This window comes from Sminthopsis crassicaudata, chromosome 2 (assembly GCF_048593235.1).
Source record: "Sminthopsis crassicaudata isolate SCR6 chromosome 2, ASM4859323v1, whole genome shotgun sequence".
NCBI lineage: Eukaryota > Metazoa > Chordata > Mammalia > Dasyuromorphia > Dasyuridae > Sminthopsis > Sminthopsis crassicaudata.
In genome coordinates, this window is record NC_133618.1 from 331651460 (window position 1) to 331664738 (window position 13279).

The 13279-nt window shown below is 36.5% G+C and overlaps 1 long non-coding RNA gene across 1 annotated transcript in view; it reads right to left on the reverse strand.

Moving 5' to 3' along the window:
* Positions 1–983: 983 nt before the first annotated feature.
* The window catches only part of LOC141556377 (uncharacterized), a 148630-nt gene continuing 136334 nt past the window's right edge, over positions 984–13279 (reverse strand). Inside the window, exons 3-4 of the long non-coding RNA XR_012486515.1 lie at positions 3420–3610; positions 984–1196 (exon numbers count right to left, since the gene is read on the reverse strand). This is a non-coding gene — a long non-coding RNA (uncharacterized LOC141556377). The remainder of the gene's footprint in view (positions 1197–3419; positions 3611–13279) is intronic.

Genomic DNA, 13279 nt, shown 5'->3' on the forward strand with positions numbered 1-13279 from the left:
TTATTTTTTTTTGCTGAGGCAATTGGGGTTAAGTTGTTATGGGCCAGAACTCTGAACTTGAAACAAGGATTCTTACAAGCTGCTAACTTAGTGGAATTGATAAAGACAATGGTTATCTAGTTTAGCATGGTGATTAATAGTTCTCTAAGTCAGTATGATTGATTTAATCTTACAACAAATAATGGTTTCCTAGTGATATAATGACTGATTTATACTCAGTGTGGAGCATATAAGCTGGAACTGAGAGCCACAGAGGAGAAGATTTCAGGGCCAGAGAAGACAAGTGGACAGAAGGCTGGAGGCTGGAGCACAAACCCTTGCACCCAGATTCATGCCATCTCACATCGTCCTGGTGGCAGACTCTCCTCCCACATTTCTCTATTGAGACCAATGCCAGCCTGAAAGGCTCTCCAGAAAGCTAACTAGGCCCCAGGAAAGGAGACAAGACTTTGAAAGAAATAATAAAGGATCTGGACTTTAATCCCTGGCTGTTCTTGTGGTAATTACTGAACTGAAACAGAAGCTGCTCCCAAAACCTCCAGAGACCCCCAGAAAACCAAACCAAAAAACACTACATTACGTGACTTAATCCCACAGCTAGGAAGTATAAAGCATCTGAGGTCACATTTGAACTCAGGTCCTTCTGACTTAGGGCTGGTGCTCTATCCACTGCGCCATTCTATGCAGGCAAAGATAGTTTTCAACATTCACCCTCGCAAAACCTTGTGTTCCATATTTTCTCCCTCCCTTTCTCCCTTCACCCTTCCCTAGAAGCAAGTAATCCAATATTGGTTAAACATGTGCAATTCTTCTAAACATATTTCCACATTTATCATGCTACACAAGAAAAATCAGATCAAAAAGGGAAAAAAATTAGAGAAAAAATAAGCAAGCAAACAACAACAACAACAGAAAAAATTTAAAATATTATGTTGTGATACAAGTTTAGTATCTTTAGTCTTCTATTCTTTAGTATACTATTCTTTAGTATCATTTAGTCTTCTCTCTGGATGCAGATGTCTCTCTCCATCACCAGTTTATTGGAATTGGCCTGAATTATGTGAGAGATTGGTGGTGGTGAATTACAGTTGATCATCACATAATCTTCTTGTTGCCCTGTACAATGATCTGGTTCTGTTCACTTCACTTCACATAAGTTCATATAAGTCTCTCCAGGCCTCTCTAAAATCATTCTCCTGAAAAAAAATTAAAATAAAATGAAATCATCCTCCTGATCATTTCTTATAGAACAATATATTCCATAATATTTATATACCATAGCTTATTCATCCATTCTCCAACTTATGGGCATCCACTCAGTTTCCAGTTCCTTGCCACTACAAACAGAGCTGCTACAAACATTTTTGCACATGTGGGTCCTTTTCCCTTTTTTATGATCCCTTTGGGATATAGACTCAATTGTCTTTTTACTCTTAAAAAGCTTAAATATACTTTCTGATTTTCCTGAGTAATTTGGAAGAATTCCAGCTTATACTCCTTTTAAAATATTCAGCCTTAGCTTCTACATTTTGAATATGTCTTTTTAAAACATGAGGTCATCAGAGAAATCACATTCCCTTGACTTTGTCATACAAAGCCTAGCAGACCAGGCAATGGCCCAAAATAACCTTGTTTATGTATCCTGTTATTGCTAGAACAAAGAAAAGACTCGCTATCAGATGAGAAAGATGAGAAAATCTATACAAACAAAGGCTATGAGAAAAATGGAGAAACATTACCCAACACAAAAAAATGCTTTTTCTCTTGGCACCTGTTCCTCACAAAAATAACTTAAGAAAATAGGTCTTACACAAAACTCTGGGATTGAGAGTCCTGTCGAAACAAAACAAAACAAAAAATGCTATCAGTTCAAACTTGATAAATGACAATTTAATCAATATGTTTTCTTATTTTCTTCTCAGCCTCTGAAGTGACCTTAGCAGGTTCACTAGAATGAAGTCCCACAAAGCTATTTTCTTCCTTTCTTCAACTAAGCAGCTGTCACTAAATAGAAAGGAAGAGTTCTTAGTTTAAAACATGCCTTTAGAATAAAATGGAATTGGAAATGCCTCAAATCCATTTTAGAGACATCTTCCTTGTCAAGAATCAATATAGCATTTGCATTATACAATGTGCCAGTTCATAAAGTATAAACTGCTAGGACCCTCAATTTAACATTTTCCAAGATGATATTAAATTCCAGATTTTATATCTGCTATTGCCTATTTAAGATGGAGTTGTAAATCTAACATCTCTCTCTATCTTAGAAATCTGACAATGCTCAATAAAAACTTTTATAATCAGGTTCAATAAAGAATCACAAATCTCCATCTTATGATTTTACTTTACAACAAACTTTGTAAATAACTGCCCTGCCTTGTTTGTGTCTTTTTTTAAAAAAGAAGAAAGAAAAATACTATACAAACTCTCCACCTTGAGCTGAAATGATTCTTAATGAAAGATTCAGAAATGATGTTTTTATGGCAGCTTTCTTTGATTCTGTCACACAGAGAGTCAGAAAAGTGAATCTTTTTGTAACATGTGTGTGTGATCTGTCATTTGTAAAGAATGATCACCTAAAATTTTCACAAAGCAATATTTTTCTTTTTTAAATTTATTTTTTCAATAGTATTTTATTTTTTCCAAATACATGCAAAGATAGTTTTCAAAATTCACCTTTGCAAAACCTTGTGTTTCAAATGTTTCTCCTTCCTTCTTCCCTTCTCCCCTCCCTAAGATAGCAAACAATTTGAAATAGGTTAAAAATTCTTTTTTATTATCATGAAGTTGATAAATATCAATGAACAAGAATTTACTTTGTGCAGTAAAGAACAGAAAAGAAAGGCTTATGTGTGTCACCAAGAGATTTTAATATAATTCAGCTTGGGTTTTTTTTTTTTTTGTTTGTTTGTTTGTTTGTTTGTTTTAATGCTTACTTCGCTCACTCTTCTTACTTCCACTTAAACTAGCAGGTTGGGTTCCCAGGGCTGGCTGACTACTGCTCTCTTCTGGACTTTGGAGGTAACCTTAACAGATTGTAACTTCTAATACTGTCACTCACAACTGTCCCTCTTAGTATACTCCACAAATATTGGTCAGCCAGTTGAAATCAGTTAGCTTTTACAAAAAGGTATATAATGGTATATAATAAGCAGTAGTTATAAAATAATCCCTCCCCCATAGTGTACACTCTTCTCTTACCCATGCAATGTTCTTGAGGAGAATGGACTCAGATTTTAAGTACAAAATCACTTGATTTCAAAACATGTGGTGGATTGGTAAAAATTCTGTGTACCTCACTTCTGACACTGTGCAGTCTTTTCTCTGTTTTTTTTTATTTTTTTTGTTTATTTGTTTGTTTTTTACAGAATCATCACCAAATTTTATTTGGGGCAATATCTGGACACTGGTAGACTTACTCCTTTACTCCTTCCATGATGTCTCAACTGATATACCAATCTGCTATTGGGCTGGGTCAAATAGGTTGCTTGTGTGATGTGCTAACTTCTCACTACCATTCTCTCCATGACTCTGGTTGTTTGTGAGCTGCTGAATGGTTTTGATGGATCTCCTGGTTACTAGGGCATTCCCATTCAGGATATTCATTCACCTAGGTTAAAGAAAAAAATAAAAGAGGCACTATGCGGTCATGGATACATAGTGGTCAGGTAGGAAGAACAGGTTATTAACTCCTTCTACCTTCCCCCCATCCCTTTATCCCCTAACCTACCCCCCACCCCCAATTCCACTCCAAGCATGTCACCGCAGCCCTTGAAAGCTTTCGGGGAAGAGGCAGAGGCAATCTGTTCAAGTCTTTTGAATTTACACTTAATTCTGGTTCAGACTCCTATATCATCGGTTCTTCTGGTTCCTGGGCCAATCAGATCATTTTTGTGATTCCACACTACCAGAATCCCAGGATCTGATGAACTCTGATAAATATATTAATATATTGAGAAGCAAAATCATTTTGGAATCATAGAAATTCCCAAGAAGAGATGGAACACTGTACCACAATTTGCCCAATTCCATATGTGAAAAGTTAGGGAATTTATCCAAGAGATGGAGATAAACATATTTTAATGGCCTTGGAAGTCACTTGATTTCAACCCCATTAATAACTCATGGGCTATAATCAAAACTAGACTTAGAAAAATGGATGTTTGCCAAAAGTACACTTAATATCTAATGTGAAAAAGAGCTATTTCATGGTAAATAATGAAAGAATATGTGTCAACATCTAGTGAATGCAATCCAAATCATGTAAAACAAGTGACTGCAGTAAATGGAGGATATATTACACATTGAAAGTATTTTTAATCTATAAAAATTGTATGGTTTATTGCATCTCAGTGATTTTGGTTATTTACTTTGTTCCAGTTAATTTACATACTTCTGTATTTCTCTACTCCTTCAAGCACCAGACAGTTTTTCTAATTATAGTTTATAGTATATTTTGAGACAGAGTAGTGCTAGTCCCACTTTGCATGTTTGTAGTTCTTACATGCTTGCCTCTTTTTTCTATATAAATTCTTTGGTGGTTTTATCTTATTCAGTAAAATAATCTGTATTTTGTTCATTGTAAAAACAATTTGAGAAATATTAATAGTTTTGATATACTTGTCTGACATAACCAGTAGCAAGGGATATTTCCCTATTTATTCTACTTCTTCATTATTTCTGTTGAATTAATTTTGGGTTGTCATTGTATAGGTCATTTATGTATCTTGATCATTTATTTGGTACCTGTATATTTGATGGCTTTTATCTTTATTACAAAAGGAGATTGTCTATCAGTTTCCTTTCCTTCCTTGTGGATGATGTATTGGAATTTAGATGATTTTTACAGACTTATTTTTTTGTCTCATTACTTTACTAGTCATTTATTACGTCCATTAATATTTTGTTGTTGTCAATTATCTTGTTTTATAGTTATGCAAGAGATTTAAAAATATATTTGTGGTTAATATATTGTTTTAATTTTATGTCTTTTTGCTACGAGTTCTAAAACAGTTAAATAGCAATGACAAAAATAGAAATCCTGTTCAACACCTCTTTGGATGAGAATGCTTCTAATATTGTTTTACTGAATATAATATTAGGACATAGTTTCAGCTACTTACTTTCTATCATAATTTTTCTCTTCTCATATTAGATTTTTAAATACAAATGAATGCTATATTTTGTTTTTAAAGGCTTTATTCTTTAGCTAATGATATAATCATTATGTCTTTATTTTTTTTTTGTAATTTTATTTCTTTTTTTGCTGAGGCAACTGGGGTTAAGTGACTTGCCCAGGATCACACAGCTAGCAAGTGTTAAGTGCCTGAGGCCAGATTTGAACTCAGATCCTCCTGATTTCAGGGATGGTATTCTATCCACTGAGCCACTTAGCTGTCCCATGTCTTTATTTTTCTTTTTTTTTACTCCTGTTGATATTATTTATTGGTAGAATGTAACTTCCTTGAGGGTAAGGCCCATTTAATTTTGTTTTTTATATTGACACCTAGTATAGTGCCTGGCACAAAATAGGACCTTTATAAGTGCTTATTGATTGATTATATTTCTGGTATTGAACTATCCTTGCATTTGATCATGAAAGATGGATAATTTTCTTTTATATACTACATAATAATATAATACTAATACTATTTGTATTAATTTCATTGATTTTATTATTTGTTAGTGATAAAGGAATATAGTTTTCTTTTTCAGCTTTGTACTTGTTTGATATAGGAATCAATATGTCTCATAAAATGATTTGGACAGTCTACCATGAAAACATCTCTATGTTTTGAACCAGCCTATATAAGGAAGATATTTGTTCTTAAAAAGTTGGGTAAAATAGTTTGGGGAATGGCTAAACAAATTTTGGTAAATGAATATAATATAATATTACTGTGCTATAAGAATTGAGTGTGGAGAATACAGAGAAGGTTGAGAAGACTTATATAACTGACAGAATTAGAAAACAATATATACAATGACTATAGTATAAATGATGAACAAAACAGATCCAAAAATAAATACTGTAATTATAACATACAGGCTTGTGCTATAGAAAAGATGAGAAAATTCATCCTTCTCCTTCCTTTGCAAGATGGAAATTATTGGTATGGAAAAGTGAATAAACTGTCAGATTCAGTTGATACTTTTGCTGTTTTGTTCTTCGTTGTGGGGGATTGTTCTCTGGACGAAGGAAAAGGGAGTGATATATTTGGAAGTGAAGGGATATTAAAAAAATAAACATACTGTACAGCATTTTAAAAAGTTTAGTAGATTTCATTTTATGAATCCATCTAAGGACAATCTCTTTTCAAGGGTATTTTTAATGGCTTGTCATTTCTCCTTCTAAGACTGGTCTACTCAGTTTGGATGTTTTATACTTATGTGGATATTCATCTATTTATTTTACATTTTGCAATTTATTACATAATGAGAGTAGAAGGAGCAGGCCTCTTTGGTCAGCTCTTCCTAGAATATACCCTTGGGAGTATAAATTCATACTGGCTACTCCCAGGGAAAGAGACAGCACAACTTTTAATGGTTTATCACTTTGGAATGATGGAATGCAAAACTTTGGTCTTCCTGTGCCATGACAGGACAGCTTCAAGGTCACACTGGAAAGAATTGGCCACTAAATCAGGAGCAGCCTATTCAGTAGGCCATAGAGGGAATTGCTTTACCCTTTAGATCACACTATTTCCCATTTGGCAATCCTTTAGTCTTCTTCCTGGAATTAAGGGGAAAGGGTTGGTGCTTTCCCTCTCCAGCAGCATGGTAGTGGTGAACACATGACAGCTAGATCGAGCCTGAGTCTGAGACTTGGGGTCTTGATTCCCTCCTCTGTTCCATTTTCTTTCTCTTGGTATAAGTGATTGAATATCAATTCTGAGATGCACTTTGAAGTCTTGACCTTGTGAGATCAAGAAGTTGGAAGCTTCTGGGATCCACGCAGTGCTGAAGATCATTGGAAGTAATCCCCAGCAACTACTCCGGTGCTTCCTGGAGAAAATGATGGATGACCACTGGTAGGGAGATGAGCTCAATCTCTGGCCTGACTTGCCAGAAGGCATGAACCTGAAAGGATTTGTTTAGACAGCCCAGAACTGAGAGGAACATGAAATGCCAGCTGAGTAGCCCTATAAAATACAACACTTGTAAATCAAAATCTTGTGACGTCTTTACCAAATTTCAACTTCTCAAGTGTATCATTACTGATGCTTAAGTCTTTGTCGACTAATGCTTGTGTTTGTTGTGTAAAAATATCATTATGTAAAGGATATAAATTGTGTTCCTGCTCTATGTGATTAACATTAGCTTCTGGGATTCATGCTGAAATTTTGATGGCTTAGAATGAGTGTCAAATTTTTTCCCTCCCACATTGGAACTTTTGTGATGGTAAATTAGACTATCATTCTTACCTTGCCTTAGTCATTGAAGGGGCATTGCTTCAGACAAACTGAGGCCTGAGAAAGACCTTAAGTTAGAAAGACCAAGGTCATCTACCATATCTCGTCATCTTGATTTTTGTCTGACTCGAGGAGAGAGTGAAGCTGACAACTTTGAACAGCTTTGCCTCACTTAAATCTAATTCACACACAAATCAAGCCTCCCCTTGTGATGTCCTTGGTCCTCTTTAAGACAAACAATAACATTATACTTTACCTTTCTACTCTCCTCTTTTAGAAAAACCCTAGACATGTGCCAAAATGATTCTCCCGAGGGCTCCAGGTTGGATGGGGATGAGGTGGGTATAAAGGGCAAGAGAGTACTGTAAGAAAAGGGGTCCAAACCCTCTTGTTAGGGGCCAGAATCGCCCCAGAGTCCCATAGGTATGGGTCCAGAATTGAGAGGGGAGCCTTAGAAGAGAGAGGGAGCACCCCACATGCCTGGTCCCAGCAGCAGTTAGTTGATATTGTCACAATCAGCATAGGAACTGTGCATAGTCCACTCATTTCTCAAAATAGAGGAATCATGAGGTTATTTATAGGCCATGAAAACTTTTCTCTTTTTTTCTTTGGAGTAACTTTTGGCCTCTGGTTCACTATCAAAGTTTTTCTTCTTGAGATATCAGAATGAATACTTTCCCTTACCCTAATCCATTCTCAGGAAACTTCAAAGTTTGCTTTATGTTTAGATGAGTTGGCAGAGGAGTAACATACTTGCTGACAGAAGCTCTCTCCTCATTCTGGGCCATATGGGCATGCGGAGATTACCCAGATGGCCAAGCTTCCAGCCTCATTGAATGAGCACTCTTTGGGATACTTCTGATTCAGCTTGGTTCCTATGGCTGTCAGAGCTAAGCATGGAGATTTCATGGAAAATTCCATGAGAAGGGGGCTAATTCATGCTGGTAGGAAAGCTGGTGAATATCCCCTGGAATGAAGCACAGTTCTTTGAGCCCCATCCAGAGACCTCCCTGAGGTACCTCAATATAGCATCAGTTCCAAAGAGCTGCAGACACAAACTCATTGTAGAGCTCTTATTTCATGAAAAAACTCTTACCTCACTTTCCAATTGTTTATTTCCTATTCCCCTTCCCCATTTCCTACTCAACCACACAGGGACCATGTTTCCCATACCAAATATTGGTATACCTGATTTGACAAAGATCATTCATTTGCAAAGCCTCATTAAAACTTGTTTTATTTTCCTGAAATCAGTACTGTCCCAGAAAACCCAGGGTGTAGGATACCCTATCCAAAGCCCATCAAAAGTGATTGTGCACATAATCCTGTCCATGAAATGGTCTGGCATCCAAAAATATTCTGTCACGAAACTCACTCAGTCACAAAACATCCAGCAGGAGCTGGCGTGGACAAATGAGATGCCTAGTGTTTGAAAGGGAAGCAGTGAGGTGAATCCTAGGGGTTTTTACCTGTGCAGACCCAGCAGAAAATAATATACTAGAAACTCTTCAGGACACAAAGCAAGAGAAGACTTTTTCAGCTACTACTATCAGTTGTCTTCATCTCACGTTACCATTTCCCTACCCTCACCCCAAATGCAGAAAGACACCGCCATTCTTCCTTCCTCTTCTAGGGAGGAAAAAGAGGCAGATAGCAGCAGGATTGTAAGGAGAATGAGCTAGGAGGATTATGAGCTTCCCCTCAAACTGTCACTTGGAGTTGAAGGGACAGTTGGTTGTGCTTGCACCAGAATATTTAGGGAAAACAGATCCTGGAAGAGAATTGGTACATTTGGGACTGAATCAGAATAATGTAAGAATATTTACATAACAATTTAATTTTTACATAGGTTATCTCATTTTCCAGCAGTGAGTGCAGCTTGTGCTAAGAGTATATGATGAGTGCCCTTATGGAAACTAAACTACTCTATCTGAAAGCTTTTAGTTAGGAAAGTCCTTTCCTTTCTATTGTCATTGTGATAAATAGGATATGGTTGTTTCTGTCATTCTGGGCTTGTGACTTATGCTCTTCCAAAGCCCGCGTGCTCCAGAATCAGATAAATAAGTGATGGTGAGAACAATGGTTAGATATCCCCTTAATAAGCTCTCTGAGTTGTCATCTGAGTTTTGCCCCAATTTATATAATGGAGTTAGCTAGATGGCACAGTGGATAGAGCACCACTCTGGAGTCATGAGGACCTGAGTTCAAATCTGACCTCAGACACTTAACACTTCATGCTTCCTAGCATGACCGTGACCCTGGCCAAGTTACTTAGCCCCAATGGCCTTGCAAAAACAAAACAAAAACTAATTTACATGATCACTACAATAATTGAAAAGAGTTCAGAAGTCTGATGACTATAGTGACCAATTCTAAGTTGGGCTGATAGACTAGCAGCATAGAATGAAAGACATCTTCCTCCTCTCTTTTATTTGAGGCAGAGAAGGAGAATTGGAGGATAGTGTTAGAGATTTTTTTTAAAAAGACATTCACAAATGATGATATGGTAACAAAGTATTAAATTAATTGTAAAATATTATCCACAAAAGCATTTAATATAGTGTTAATCTTCATCAGAAACACTTGCTGTAAAAGATTTTTTTCCTCTTAATCTTGTTTCTGTTTGTTTTGTTAGTGCAAAACCTTTTTAATTTAATGTAATCAAAATTGTCCATTTTGCCTTTCATAATGTTCTCTAGTTCTTCTTTAGTCATAAATTCTTCCCTGCTTCAAAGATCTGATAGGTAAATTATCCCTTTTTCTCCTAATTTGCTTATGGTATCATCTTTTATGCCCATCTGATAAAGGTCTCATTTCTAAAATAAATAAAGAACTGCATCAAATTTATAAGAATACAAGTCATTCCCCAATTAATAAATGGTCAAAGGACAGACAATTTTCAGATGATTAAGTTAAAGCCATCTATAGTTATATAAAAAATTGCTCCAAATCACTATGGTTAGAGACTTTCAAATTAAAGCAACTCTGAGGTACCACCTCACACCTCCTAGATTGGCTAAGATGACAGGAAAAAATAATGATGAATATTGGAGGGGATTTGAAAAAAACCGACACTGATGCATTGTTGGTAGAGTTATGAACTAATCCAACCATTCCAGAGAGCAATCTGGAATTATGCCCAAAGAGCTATAAAACTGTGCAAACTTTTTGGCCCAGTAGTGTCTCTGCTAGGTCTATACCCCAAAGAGATCATAAAATAGGGAAAAGGACCCATGCATGTAAAAATGTTTGTAGCAGCCCTCTTTGTGGTGTCAAGGAACTGGAAAATGAGTAGAAGCCCATTAGTTGGAGAATGGCTGAATAAGCTGTGGTAATGAAAATAATGGAATATTATTGTTCTACAAAAAATTATACACAAGCTGATTTTAGAAAGGCCTGGAAGCATTTACACAAACTGATGCTGAGCAAAACAAGCAGAACCAGGAATGCATTGTACACAATAACAGCAAGAATACGTGATGATCAACTATGAAAGACTTGGTTCTTCTCAGTGATTCAGTAAACCAAAGCAATCCCAACAGACTTTGGATAGAAAATGCTATCTGCATGCAGAAAAATTACTATGGAGATTGAATGTAAATCAACACATGCTTTTGTTCACATTTTCTTTTTTTTTTTTCTTTCCTATGGTTTTTTTCCCCTTTTGCTCTGAGTTTTCTCTCCCATCATGATTCATAAAGCAATATGTATTAAAAATAAATATTTTTTTAAAATAGTAGCCACAAATAACCCCTTTCTCTTATCAAATTGAAGGAAGCGGCCTCATGGCATTTCTCTCACCTCCTCTTCTTCCTTCCTAACTCCATAGGCCATGACATCTAGTAGTCATTTTTCCAGAAGGAAGCACTCTATCTAGGACTCTCCCACAAATACACACATTGTCCATGAGAAGAGTAGGTTCAAACTTGTACTCTACAATAGTAACTCACAGGGCCTGGGAGAACTTTGTTTCTTTGTATAGTCCTTATGTGTGGCTCATCCTCAGTGCAGTGTTTTTAGTGGGTGGGTTTCTCAGCTCTTAGATGCTCCACTCCACAGTTCAATTTTCTATTGTTTAGAGATCTCTTGAGAAGAGATCTCTTAGATCTCTTCTTGGCTGTCAGGGGTCCTTTCCTGCTTTTTCCTTTGGTTGACTACCTTTCTATAGCCATAAAAGTATGTGTCTTCAACCCTCAACTGTGCCTCAAATCAACAAATTTCAAACTGCTGGATGGAGTGTCTTGCTCTGGGGAAGTTGCTGATAGCCCTCATGCCCAATGAGGGGCAGAGAGAGAGAGAAACAAGCTCTCTTCCTGTTTTCCCTGCAAATTTCTCTCCCAGAAAGCTCTCCCGAGCCTTCATTTTTGGCTCAGAACTCCCTACAGAGCTTGGCTATTTAAAGTCCTACAATGATGTGTCTAATTCTGTTCATCTAACAAGGTTGTTAGAGAGAAATGGGGTTTACATTTCATAATAGGATTGCCAGTTGTGGCAGAAATTTTCCAATTAATTTTGTAACTAGCAACAATATTAAAAACATCACCTTCTATATTAAATCCTGTGTATATATCAACTAAGTTGAGGGTGTTGGTAGATTATATTTCCCCCTCCCTTATACTTAATGCATATTTTTTAAAATTTCATAACAAGTTCACAATTTTGTACATAATCCTTTATATATAAAAATGGTGATGTCTGTTGGTGTTAAAGTTCATAATTTTAAAAAAAACATTTAAAGACGGTCCTAGCAGAGCTAGTATACTTTTAAATACTTAACACTCAGCAATACCTGGCATATTTGTTATTGTTGTTCAACTGGGAAATGAGTGTAAACTGTGAGCATTGTTTTTTTTTGTTTTGTCTTGTTTTTCTTCCCAGATTATTTTTACCTTCCGAATACAATCCTTCCTTTGCAACAACAACAACAACAAAATTCGGTTCTGCACACATAAATTGTACCTAGGATATACTATAACATATTTAATATGTATGGGAATGCCTGCCATCTAGGGGAGGGGGTGGAGGGAAGGTGGGGAAAACTCGGAATGGAAGGGAGTACAAGGGATAATGTTGTAAAAAATTACCTATGCATATGTACTGTCAAAAAATGTTATAATTATAAAATTAATTTTAAAAAAAAGAAAAAAAATCCTTATGTTATTGTTGTTCAGTTGCTTTAAGTTATGTTTGACTCTTCATGACCCCATTTGGAATTTTCTTGGCAAAGATACTGGAGTGGTTTGCCATTTCCTTCTCCAACTCATATTACAGATAAGGAAACTGAGGCAAACAGGAGCGCCTTGCCCAGGGTCACACAGCTAGTAAGTGTCTGAAGCCAGTTTTTTACTCAGAAGATGGGTCTCCTTGCCTCCAGGCCTGACACTGTATCCACTACACTCCCAACTATCCCACCTTGCACTTAGTAGGTACTTAGTAAGTGTTTATTGATTGAGTGATAAAATTAAGATTACCTTCCAAACCCCAGAAGAGAAGGCCAAAAAGCTCTGATCCAATCCTTTTAAAGATGTCACCCAAAGTCTTGGTACCCAGGAGACTTTAGGGTCAGAATCTGTGATTGTAGATGAGACTCTAACCATTTCCCCTCCCTCACACAAGCCCTTGGCTTTTCTAATCTCAAGTGGGCCTAACAACATACCCGTCTACTTCACTATATCCTCAGGTCTAGTTCCTACTTACCCAGTAATAGATCCAGGTTCTCTGGAACCTGTAGACCCTAACTTTGGAATTATTTCCTCTTTCACAATGAAACAGCAATGGGCTAGAGCACAAGTGGGATTGTCTATAGGGAATCCTGGCAAGATTCCTTGGACACTTCTACCTTGCTGAGGCTGTAGAACAGAGGTGTC